We start from the raw sequence: 10946 nt of genomic DNA, 5'->3' as shown, positions 1-10946 counted from the left end.
ATATATATATATATATATATATATATATATATATATATATATATATATATTAAATGATTTTAGTAAATCTTAAAATTTTCTTATATATTTTTCTTTGTTTTTTTTTTTTTTTGAACTGTAGGCCGGTTCAAGTTTTGAAGTTAAAGAATGATAAAACTTTTGATCATAAAAGAGTAAAAATCATAATAATTTTAGATTATATCATTAAGGATCATGATATGTTTGGATCATGTCAATTTGAAACATATGGTTTTGGGATCATAATCCTCCTTAATAAATGAAAGTTTTTTTTTGCTATTTGTCAATCTCTCATGAGTTTTGACACTTGTTATTTTGTGGTAATTTTGAAATAAATATTATCCACTTGTCAATTTTTGGTTTGTTTTAAATTAAAGTCATATACTTATATATGTAAAGTATTAAATATCATATATACGATATTAAATTATAATAAATACGTTTCTTTCTTTCTTATTTTAAAGTTGTATATTAAAAAATATTTCATTTTTATATTTTAAGTTTAATCATTTTTTAAATCAATCCATATAATATACGGGTCTCACGCCTAGTATATTAAAAAAAAATAAGTTTTTTTTACTACAAATTTTGGATTTCTATGTTTTTCGAATCATAACTATGAGTCATAACTAAAGATAATAACATGCTTGGATTATAGTATTTTTTATCATAACAAATAAATTATCATAAATATCTTTGATTATAACTTTTTTGGATCATAAATATTTTACATTATCTTATTTTGGATCATAATACATAAAATTAAAATCATTTAAACAAAACATAAATACCTTAAAAATAATATTTTTGAAGATTTTTCTTAAGAACTCATTAAAATATCAAGACGATGAACTCCTTTATTTGGTTTTTGAATTTGAAGAAAACAAAATTTTAATTATATTTTATAAAAACTATAAAATAAACCATTCAAGATGCTAAACATTAAGACGAGGAACTATTATTGGGCTAATGTTAGAAAAATTAAAATAAAAAAATAAAGAATCAGGAACTAAAAAATATATATGTAAAGAAACAAAAACGAAAGATGCTAAATACTTTATGTCATTTAATGTTGGAGTAAAAAAAAAAGAAATAAACAAACCATTCAAAATAATGAGTAAGGTATTAAATAATACTCTCTCCGTCCCAAATTATAATCCATCTTTTATTTTTTGTTTGTACCAAAATAATAGTTTACTTCAAAAAATAAATAACATTTTTACCAAAATACTCCTTCATTATTATTTAACAAACTAAGTATTTAATGAAACATTAAATTCAAAGTAAGAACAAAACTATCATTTTAGTGTATAAAATTAATGGTAATTAATGTTTCCTTAATCTGTGTGTTTTTTTGTCTATAGACAATAATTTTGGGACGAAAGAGTAAAATAAAAGTGGCTAAATATCCTGTAACACTTAATATTAAAGTTTTAGGTAGAAAGGAAATAATTAATATGTATGACTACGCAGCAGCAACCCATCATTGTAGCGTTTGTGAATAAGTCGGTACCCATAAATTTTTTTTGACCTTTTAGGAAAATCATAGAAAGTTTCTAATAATCATAAAAATGCCACCATCTAAATCCCACATAGGTCAACTTCTTTTGATGTAATCACAACCAAATGTTAGGATTTGTCCTTAGAGTTCTTACTAATTTTCGAGCTCTCCATTTGATCCTCTCTCTCTCTCTTTCTCTCTCTCTCTCTCTCTCTCTCTCTCTCTCTATATATATATATATATATATATATATATATATATATATATATATATATATATATATATATATATATATATATATATATATATATATATATGGCTAGGTTAATGTGTTTCGTATATTTATTGTGTGCTAGAATGTACCAATAGAAATTTAATAAAATTAAATAATTATTTAATTAAATAAAGATAGATATTAAATGATTTCCATATATATATATATATATATATATATATATTAAATGATATCCATAATTATAATTTTCTTTTTATTGAAACTAATTAAATTTGTCATTAATGTCAGCAATAACATTATTTCAAAATGAATTCGTATCAAAGTTTTTATGTTAGCAATAAAAAAAATTTCAGAACTCACTCACTTAAAATACAATAAAGTTGTATGGAATATTGTCACACCCCCAAACCGAAACGGCGGAAACGTTCGGGGGTGGATGACGTCATATATAGTATCACAATAATTGCATCATAGCAATCAAAGTAAACACAACCATTACATTGAATATATATATATATATATATATATATATATATATATATATATATATATAAAGGTATTTACATTTGTTTGATTCATAAATATATACATCAAAAGTAGCAAAATAAAGATGTGACTCTATATGTTCCGTCTTCTCAAAAGTTTGTTGAGGTACATGTCTACTGATTTTCTGAGAATACAAGCGGTTTTGAAAAGAGTATCAGCATTAAGCTGGTGAGTTCATAAGCATGTTTTTGTAATGAAAACCTGTCATTGAATCTGTAAAATGTTTGTATGTTTTCCAAGAAAATCCAATATTTTCTAACATATATGTTTGATTACATTGTTTTGTAGTAGTGTATAATGTATTAGTTTGTATGTCTGGTTACCACCAGTTGTATTGTATAACGTTGTTTTGAATGAAAAACCTCTTTATATGAAAACCCTGTCTATCACTAGTAATGTATAGAATATTTTGTTTGAAAACCCTGGTTACCACCAGTATGTATAGTAGTTTCATTTCTTAAAATAAAACTATGAGTTGATATCCCTGAAATCCTCCAGTTGTATTATGAACTAGTTTTATTAGTGAAAATAAAACTAAAAAAAGAATGAAATCCCATAAACAATAAGGTTAGTTTATACTATTGTGAGTCATATAACCATGATTGATATGACCTAGTGACCTTTACGACGTTCTTCAAGTGTCGGATATATGATATTTGTCACCCCAAGCATGTCTGCCTAACTGTAGCTAGCAGTTCAGGTGTGGGATTGTTAGTCTCGAATAGATATATTCACAAATATCACGCTCTTCTTCCAGGAGACTCTGGTTATACTATGATAGGATTTAGTTCAGTACACCAAAGGGGTACAAGTTTTGATGTAGAGTCTCACAACTCTGTATAATCTAGTTTACGTGCAGTTTTGTATTGATCTATTGTGTTTGAATCTGTGAGTATACTTAATAGAGTAATAATTATACTAAAATAATTATGTGATAAAGTATCTTTGTTAACCAAGTATATCATAAACTAAGTCTGTCATAGTTTATATGTTTAGCAATGTACGAGCCTTGAATTTGTATTATTGTATATTGAAACCCCAAACTATACCTATTATAGTTTGCATGAATATTATGTAATTGGTTTATGTAGCGATCTGAAAACTATGCAATTTTGACTGTAATTTGAAAACGCCCCTTATGCTCAGCATGTTACAAAAGGGATAAAATATCTAAATATTTTATAAACATGTAAGGTTGTATCAATTGCATCAGTTTTAAATGTGTTGAGATTCTTTTGTGTAAATTCACAAAATCATTTGTGTTTGGCTTGTATCCCCCCCCCCCCCTTTGAAATCATTAAATATCATATCATAAAAATATAGGGGTATGAACTCACAGTTAGTTGCGTGAAAGCGTCGGACAACAAAACTTGGAATGAAGACCCTCGAGTTGATGTACGCGGCACTCAACGGGATCCTAATAACAATTAATACATATTTGTATTTTATTAGCGAAACTATTTATTATAGTGTTGGAAAAACACTTGTTATTGGTTTAGGAATGTTATCGAGACTTGATCGAGGTGGAAAAGTGGGTTTGCAGCCAAGATTCATTGTATGAAGGAATTTGCGGCCATGAAGGGTTTCCGACCGTGAATTGCCCCTTGAAGGGTTTACGGTCGTGAACAGTGTTCTTGAAGGATTTATGAATCTTTGAAGGGTTTACGGCCATAAACGGTTTGCGGCCTTTGAAGATTTGAAGGGTGTACGACCGTAAACTCAAGAACAATGATGTTGGATTCGATGAAAAACGCGTTCTAGATGCTCCAAAACAACCTCCAAAGGTAATTCTTGATGATTTTCGGAAGAAAATAGGGTGTTTTGTGTTTACGGTTGAGAGGTTAGAGAGAGAGAGAGAGTGTGGGAGAGTTTTCAGCCAGAAAAGTTCAAATGAAGGTGGGAGTCCCTTATTTATAGGTTGGGTGTATGGTCGGTGGTGGGGTCCACCTGTCACTGGCCGTAAACGGGTTTACGACTATAATCGGGTTCACGGCCGTGAACATCGGTTAGGCCGGAAACTGCCGATTTTTCGAAGGAATTTCGAGTTTTCACGTGATTTTTGGTTCCGACTCATAAAAGAAAACTCCATTATATAACTTAAATGATTTCCAAAACACAAGAATTTGACGGAAGAAAATAAAAGTCAAATTTTATTAGTAGAAACGATCAAACATTGACGGAAAAATGTTCGGGTTGTCACAAATATGAAGAATGAGAGTGTATTCTAGTAGAATATACTCTCATTCTATGTAACGTCTGTGTTTCCGGGCTTGCCATTTTTAGCAATGTAATAGTCTAGGTTAACCTTTGTAACCCGTTTTGAAATAATAAGATTGTACTATTTGAGCATTATGTGTTTTGTGCTTAATTGCTTAATTATGTGGTTTGATTTAATTAAGAATAAAAATAAGCGTCGAAATTTAAGTTTAAAATAAACTTAATATCTTTGGTTAATGTTGTAGTAGTTGAAACGAGGTTTCCGAATATATATAGAATGCCCAAATCTGACTTCGTATGAGGAAGTTATGATTTATCGAAGTTCCGGCTTAGCGGTATACAGCCTGGAATACTCGATTTGAGATCGAGCGGTTTTTAGCCGAAGCAATCTAAAGGAGAATCGAAGATCTCATTGTTGGTATCGAAGCGATTAAAAGTTAGGCGAGAACGGACGTCAAACGAAGAAGTTATGAATTTATAACGAAAGTTTCTGTCCCGGCCTATTAAAAATAATTAATAAAAAAAATCAAAATTAGCCGACGGAGTCTAAACGAAAGTCGTAGAGCATGGTCTCACCTTTCCGTGGATATAAAGAACGTCGAAAACGGAGTTCGTATGAAGAAGTTATGAATTTCCGAAGTTTATTAATCATTTTTGTAATTTAATTTAAATCAAAATCGGAAGCCTTATCCGAAGCCGAGTCACCGGTGTGATCCGGAGTACGCCCCGCGTACGTGAGTACGCTATCGCGTACTCCGATAGTGTCGACACTTCGGATGACGCATGCAGTGACGATTTCGGAAGCAGTACGCGCTGCGTACTGCAGTACGCCCCGCGTACTCCGAGGCTCCAGCCTCTATATAAAGGATCCGAAGGCAGCCGAGAGTTTTGTTCAATTCTTCTCATCTTTGTGCCAAAGCTCTGCGTTTTTACCCCCGAAGATACCCCGAAGCCCCGGTATCATACTCTAGCCCCGAGGCAAGTCCCGAGATCCCGAAGATCCCGAGAAGTGCGGTTCCCGAGTCGAAGCTCTGCCCGCGAGAAGTTCGATTTTTGTGAAGATCTTCCAGATCTGCTGTGGATTACTACTTCTATAAGCCGTAGTGCTGTCCGATCATCTTCTGATCAAGTGAGTGTGTAGTTATTTTCTTCCAAATACAATAATACGAAGTATTATATATAAAATACATGCTATGTGTATATATTTGGTTGTGTTATGTGTGAATGAGTATTCACTCTCTTCTATCTTATAGATCTACTTATTTCTTTATGAGATATGTGTTATGTGTGTGTGTGCCTCATCTGTTATGTGATATATGTGTTGATTAAAGCATGCTATACAGGTTTTCTTTAAACTATGTATACAAATGTATATTTTTATCTACTAATATGTTGGGTAGAACATGGGTAGACAGTTGGTGTGTAATAAACAGATGAGAGGCCTCGTTGTTGTTTGATTGAGTCATCTAGCGGAGTTTAGATGACGACCACTGGCTATTCTAGACAGTCTTGTGGAAACATTAGCAGGTTCGCCACCTGTAGGTGTTGATGAACTTGGGTGTTCATTCGCTGTACTCCATCCCCCTCATGGTTGCCTTATTTGACTTATATTGCTGAGGTACCCCCGAAGCATGTGTTGTCGCCCCGATGAAATATTCTTAGACTAGGTCCCTTATGTTAGTTGTTTTAGGGACATTAAAGTGAGAATAACGGGAATGGGTAATTGGGTTATTGTTGGTTGGTGAAAATTAAATATGATATTTATTGTGGGTTGAAAACCCTATATGCTCACCAGGCTCCCAAGCCTGACCCACTCAGTTTTAAATTGTATTACAGGTAGTGGCGGAAGGGCATGAGATGGATGAACCATCAAGTTGTTTCGTTTACAAGTCTGCATATGTTTATATTTGTTATATGACTTGTAATGTATTCGTTTATGCTTATTGGTCTGTATCGGAACATGACACCCCGAGTTTTGATTATAATGAAAATACATTTCTTTTATGAAATGCTTCGGTAAACAATGTTTTATCATGTTTTGTTTTTGGGAACAAATTCCGCAACTCTTTCAAATCAAAAGGATTTACTCTGAAAATATTTAAAAGCATAAATGAAAATCGGTCTTTTCTGGCCGAGATTTTGGGGATGTCACATTCTACTAGAATACGCTCTTATTCTTCTATATACGAATTCATTCTGAAAGAATAATATTTTTGACATTAATAACGAATTTAATTAGTTTCCAAAAAAAATTATAAGTATGGATACCATTTAATATACATTTAATGTTTACTCAATTCTTATTGGTGCATTCTAGCACACAATAGATGTGAGAAACATTTGAACTTACCTCTCTCTCTCTCTCTCTCTCTATATATATATATATATATATATATATATAGAGAGAGAGAGAGAGAGAAAGAAAGAAAGATATATATATATATATATATATATATATATATATATATATATATATATATATATAAAGGATCATTTGAGAACTTATAGTTTCCTGAGAACTCAAGAACCAAACAAGGACCGTCAGATCAAAATAATAGATGGTCAAGATGATCTATGGTATTTTTTTAAAAACTTGGAAATAAAAAGCACGGGGGTATATATCAATTTATCCCGGGGGGGGGGGGGGGGGGCATTTTAGGGATAGATAACTTATACTTGATCCCGCCAAACCCTTTCCTTATACCATTTATATCTCTGTTCGTCATCAAATCTCTCTCCATCTCACGTTCTTCATTGACGACCAAAGATGATTGCCTCCTCCATCATCCGACGTCGATCGTCTCCCTCCTCCTTTTATCGGCCACCTCTACCTCTGTCAACCGCCACACCCCTTGATCTCACGTTCTTTATAGAAAAAACTCCACTAAAGATACTTTGATTTTGAATCAGTTTGTCTGCCATTATTGCACATCCATTCTCCCTTGTTTCTCTATCATCATTGGAATACTACACTACGATCGAGATCTCTCTTCTTCCTCTGTCATTACGTCTTTATCGCCTGATATGTTTCTCCTACACATTGATCTGATTTGGTAAACGCCTTAATATTTATATCGATCTCTAACTTTTTTTATTCAATCATGTTGGCTTCGATCTAACCTACTGCCTTTACTTTCTGCGTATTGTAAGTCCACTAGATGAAACCAACACCTGTGTAAACGGAGAAATAGAAGTATTAGGGAATTTTTTGATGATCGATAGAATACCACATTGTTGTTCCTTTTGAGAACTCTATTCTTTGAGATTTTTACTTTTGAATATTGTATTGGTTCCCTTCACCTTGATGGATTTTTAACCGTTCGGATTTGGTAAATATATTTTGTATGTTTTTAGCACACAACATGTTTATTGAAATGCTTCAAAGGATGTTTTCACCCTTTACCTTTGTTAATTGTGCTTTTGTATTGGTAACTTCATTCCACTGACTATGGTTCTTGTGACCTGCCACCTGAGGATATTTCCAAACCAAATGATAGGCAAAATTTTGCTGACCAGCTAATCACTAAAGATGATGCTACAACACCAAATTAGGGAATTATTTGTTAACTATGAGAAGTTAACTTGGAAATCCACAAATACTTTATCTGTTAAGTCGTGCTTTATGTCACAAGTAAAGAAGAAGTGGTTTGTAAGATAGTTTAGGAAGATTAAATATATAGCTTAATGTTTGATTTTTGAATCTGATTCTTTTGGCACAAAAACTAAATGTAAAAAAACATTGATTGCTTTTGTATAACTTTAGCTCAATGTTTGATTTGTTCATTTGTTCTTAACAGAACTAGTGAAACACAAGATGGAAATAACACATTGAAAAGAAAGAGGGGAAGACCACAAAACATACAATTTCAAATGCCAAATGGTTCATTAGAAGGTGTGATTAAACTTGTTATTCTTTTTTTAAAGCTTTAATCATCTAGCAAGCAAAAATATTTCTGATGCTTTATTGGGTTTAACAGGAATGCGACTTAATCTGGTAAACTTTATATGAGTGTTTCTTTTATACTTAATGTTGAAATAAGTCACAAAAGAGAAAATTCGGGAAAGGAGGCTTTCCGCTTTAAGTCCCAAATGTTTTATGAATTTGGCCTTATTACTGTTTCCTTTATTTTTGCGTTCAATTTCCCTAATATAGTCACCTTTTAGCACATAGACTTTTTTCTCCACCAGTCAAGGAAGCGGTGGGTGAGAGTGGACACCCATTAAGCTGTCATTTTATAGGCAACAACCTTATACCCCCCTTATAGACCGGCTTCGTGAACGAGGCCTACTAATGGTAAGATATACTTGATCTTATGTGTGTGTGTGTGTGTATATATATATATATATATATATATATATATATATTATTAACTTATAATATTATAAAGTATAAGAGTTGAATTTTAAACTTTTAAAATTCTAGGGATTGAAATTAAAGTATGTGTGAGACTTTACAAATTCCAAAATTTAAGGGCAAGTTTTGAAACTATTCACAACTTTTCATTTCTATAACTTATGAGTTTTAATGGTTCTAAAGAAAAGAATTTTAGAATTCCATAACTTGAGGACAAGTTATGGAGCCCATTAATTGACATTTAGATCAAGAATTACACTAACAAACAATTTGCAAATAATTCCTATGATCTACCAAAACTCATAAGCATGAACATTTATATCAACAATTTTGAAGAATCATATAAACATATATAAAACTTGAAACTTTGATAAAATCCTTTGAAAATGGATTAGCATAATCATTACCACATCAAAAACAGATTTTATAAGTCCAAAACAGTTTAGGGTAATGATTCTAGTCCAATTCCCGCATTAAAACTCGAAATTATGCAGTCTAGTCCTCCTACTCGCTGAGTGTATGAACCTACTCGACGAGTATGATGAACTTTCCCTTGGACTCGTCGAGTCCCCCCATGGACTTGGCGAGTTCACTAAATAGTGAGCAGATTTTCGACTTTTTTTAGCAATTTGCATCAAGTATCATGAAAACAAGCCTAGGCTCTGATACCACTAATGGGTTTTGAGCATTCCAACACTCCTATGGTGTGCATGCAACCCTAGAAACCTTGGATCTATGTTTTCTCTATTATACATGCAAAGATTGATTTTTCCAAGGTTCTCATCCTAACTAGCATATCATGGGGTACTTGTAATATAAAACTAGTTGAATGACATACCTTTTCTTGTGGTTGATTGCTTGGAGCTTCAAGAGCCTAGCACCAATAATGTGAACGCCTTAAGTGGAATCACAAATCACCAAAACAACTTGGAAGACTTTGAGAGAATATGATGCACTCTTGAAATCGGCCCACCCTTGTTATCTCACACACTAGTGCCATTTCAAGTGCCAAAGACCTCTTTATATAATATGGTGGATTAGGATTACATCCATGTGAACCCTAATACCCATGACCTTTCGTTTCCATAGGATCCATGGGTTAAAAGCTCCATGGACTATCCATAGACTTCCATGCAAGCTTAGCCTATCCTAAATGAACATTGGCGCATTCTATATATATATATATATATATATATATATATATATATATATATATATATATATATATATATATATATATATATATATATATATAAGAGTCTGTATTTAATTAGTTTCTTTTTTATCACTAAATTAATTCCAAATTAATTCTTGATCAATACTAATTAAATAATATGATTTCATATTAATATATTATAGTTTATAATATATTAATAAATCATAAATATACTATTCTCAAAAGACTATCCATACAAATTGTTCCGGTGAAGTGCAACCTAAATGGACCATGTCGGGTCGCGTCAAGTACATACTAAATATAGTTATGGAATTAGACACCTTATCCAACATAGTTAGCGTGGGAAAATCTCCGAGTAAGAGGAGGCCACGTCTCACGCTCACATAGTTAGCGTGGGCAAATCTCCTAGTAAGAGGATGCCACATCTCACGCTCACATAGTTAGCGTGGGCAAATCTCCTAGTAAGAGGAGGCCACGTCTCACGCCCATAGCGTGAGGTCCCCATGATCTCTTAGTAACATATATAAAAGGATATTTTCCGTCTCAAGGAATGGATTCATTCTCTCTCTCACATAATTTACCCTAAAAAACTCTCTCTAAGAAAACCAACTTGATCATCGGAGCGACGTCCCGGGAGAACACTTGGTCGTCCTTTAACGATTTATTTGTGTTGTGTTCTCAGGAAAGTTTAGACGTCAGACCTACCATCTAACATTTCATCCCTAACCGGACATGTCACAACATTTGGCGACATCTGGACATATCCTCAGAGTGATACAACCAATTAACGAAATTGGTTCTTCGCAAAACGGCGATCTAAGACCAATAACACCTATGCCTGTAGTAGGATATCTGTTTCAAATACCAATGGCGATAACCAGAGGACACCACCGCAAGT

Source organism: Lactuca sativa, chromosome 2, assembly GCF_002870075.4.
Source record: "Lactuca sativa cultivar Salinas chromosome 2, Lsat_Salinas_v11, whole genome shotgun sequence".
Classification (NCBI taxonomy): domain Eukaryota; kingdom Viridiplantae; phylum Streptophyta; class Magnoliopsida; order Asterales; family Asteraceae; genus Lactuca; species Lactuca sativa.
This window is presented reverse-complemented; position numbering follows the sequence as displayed.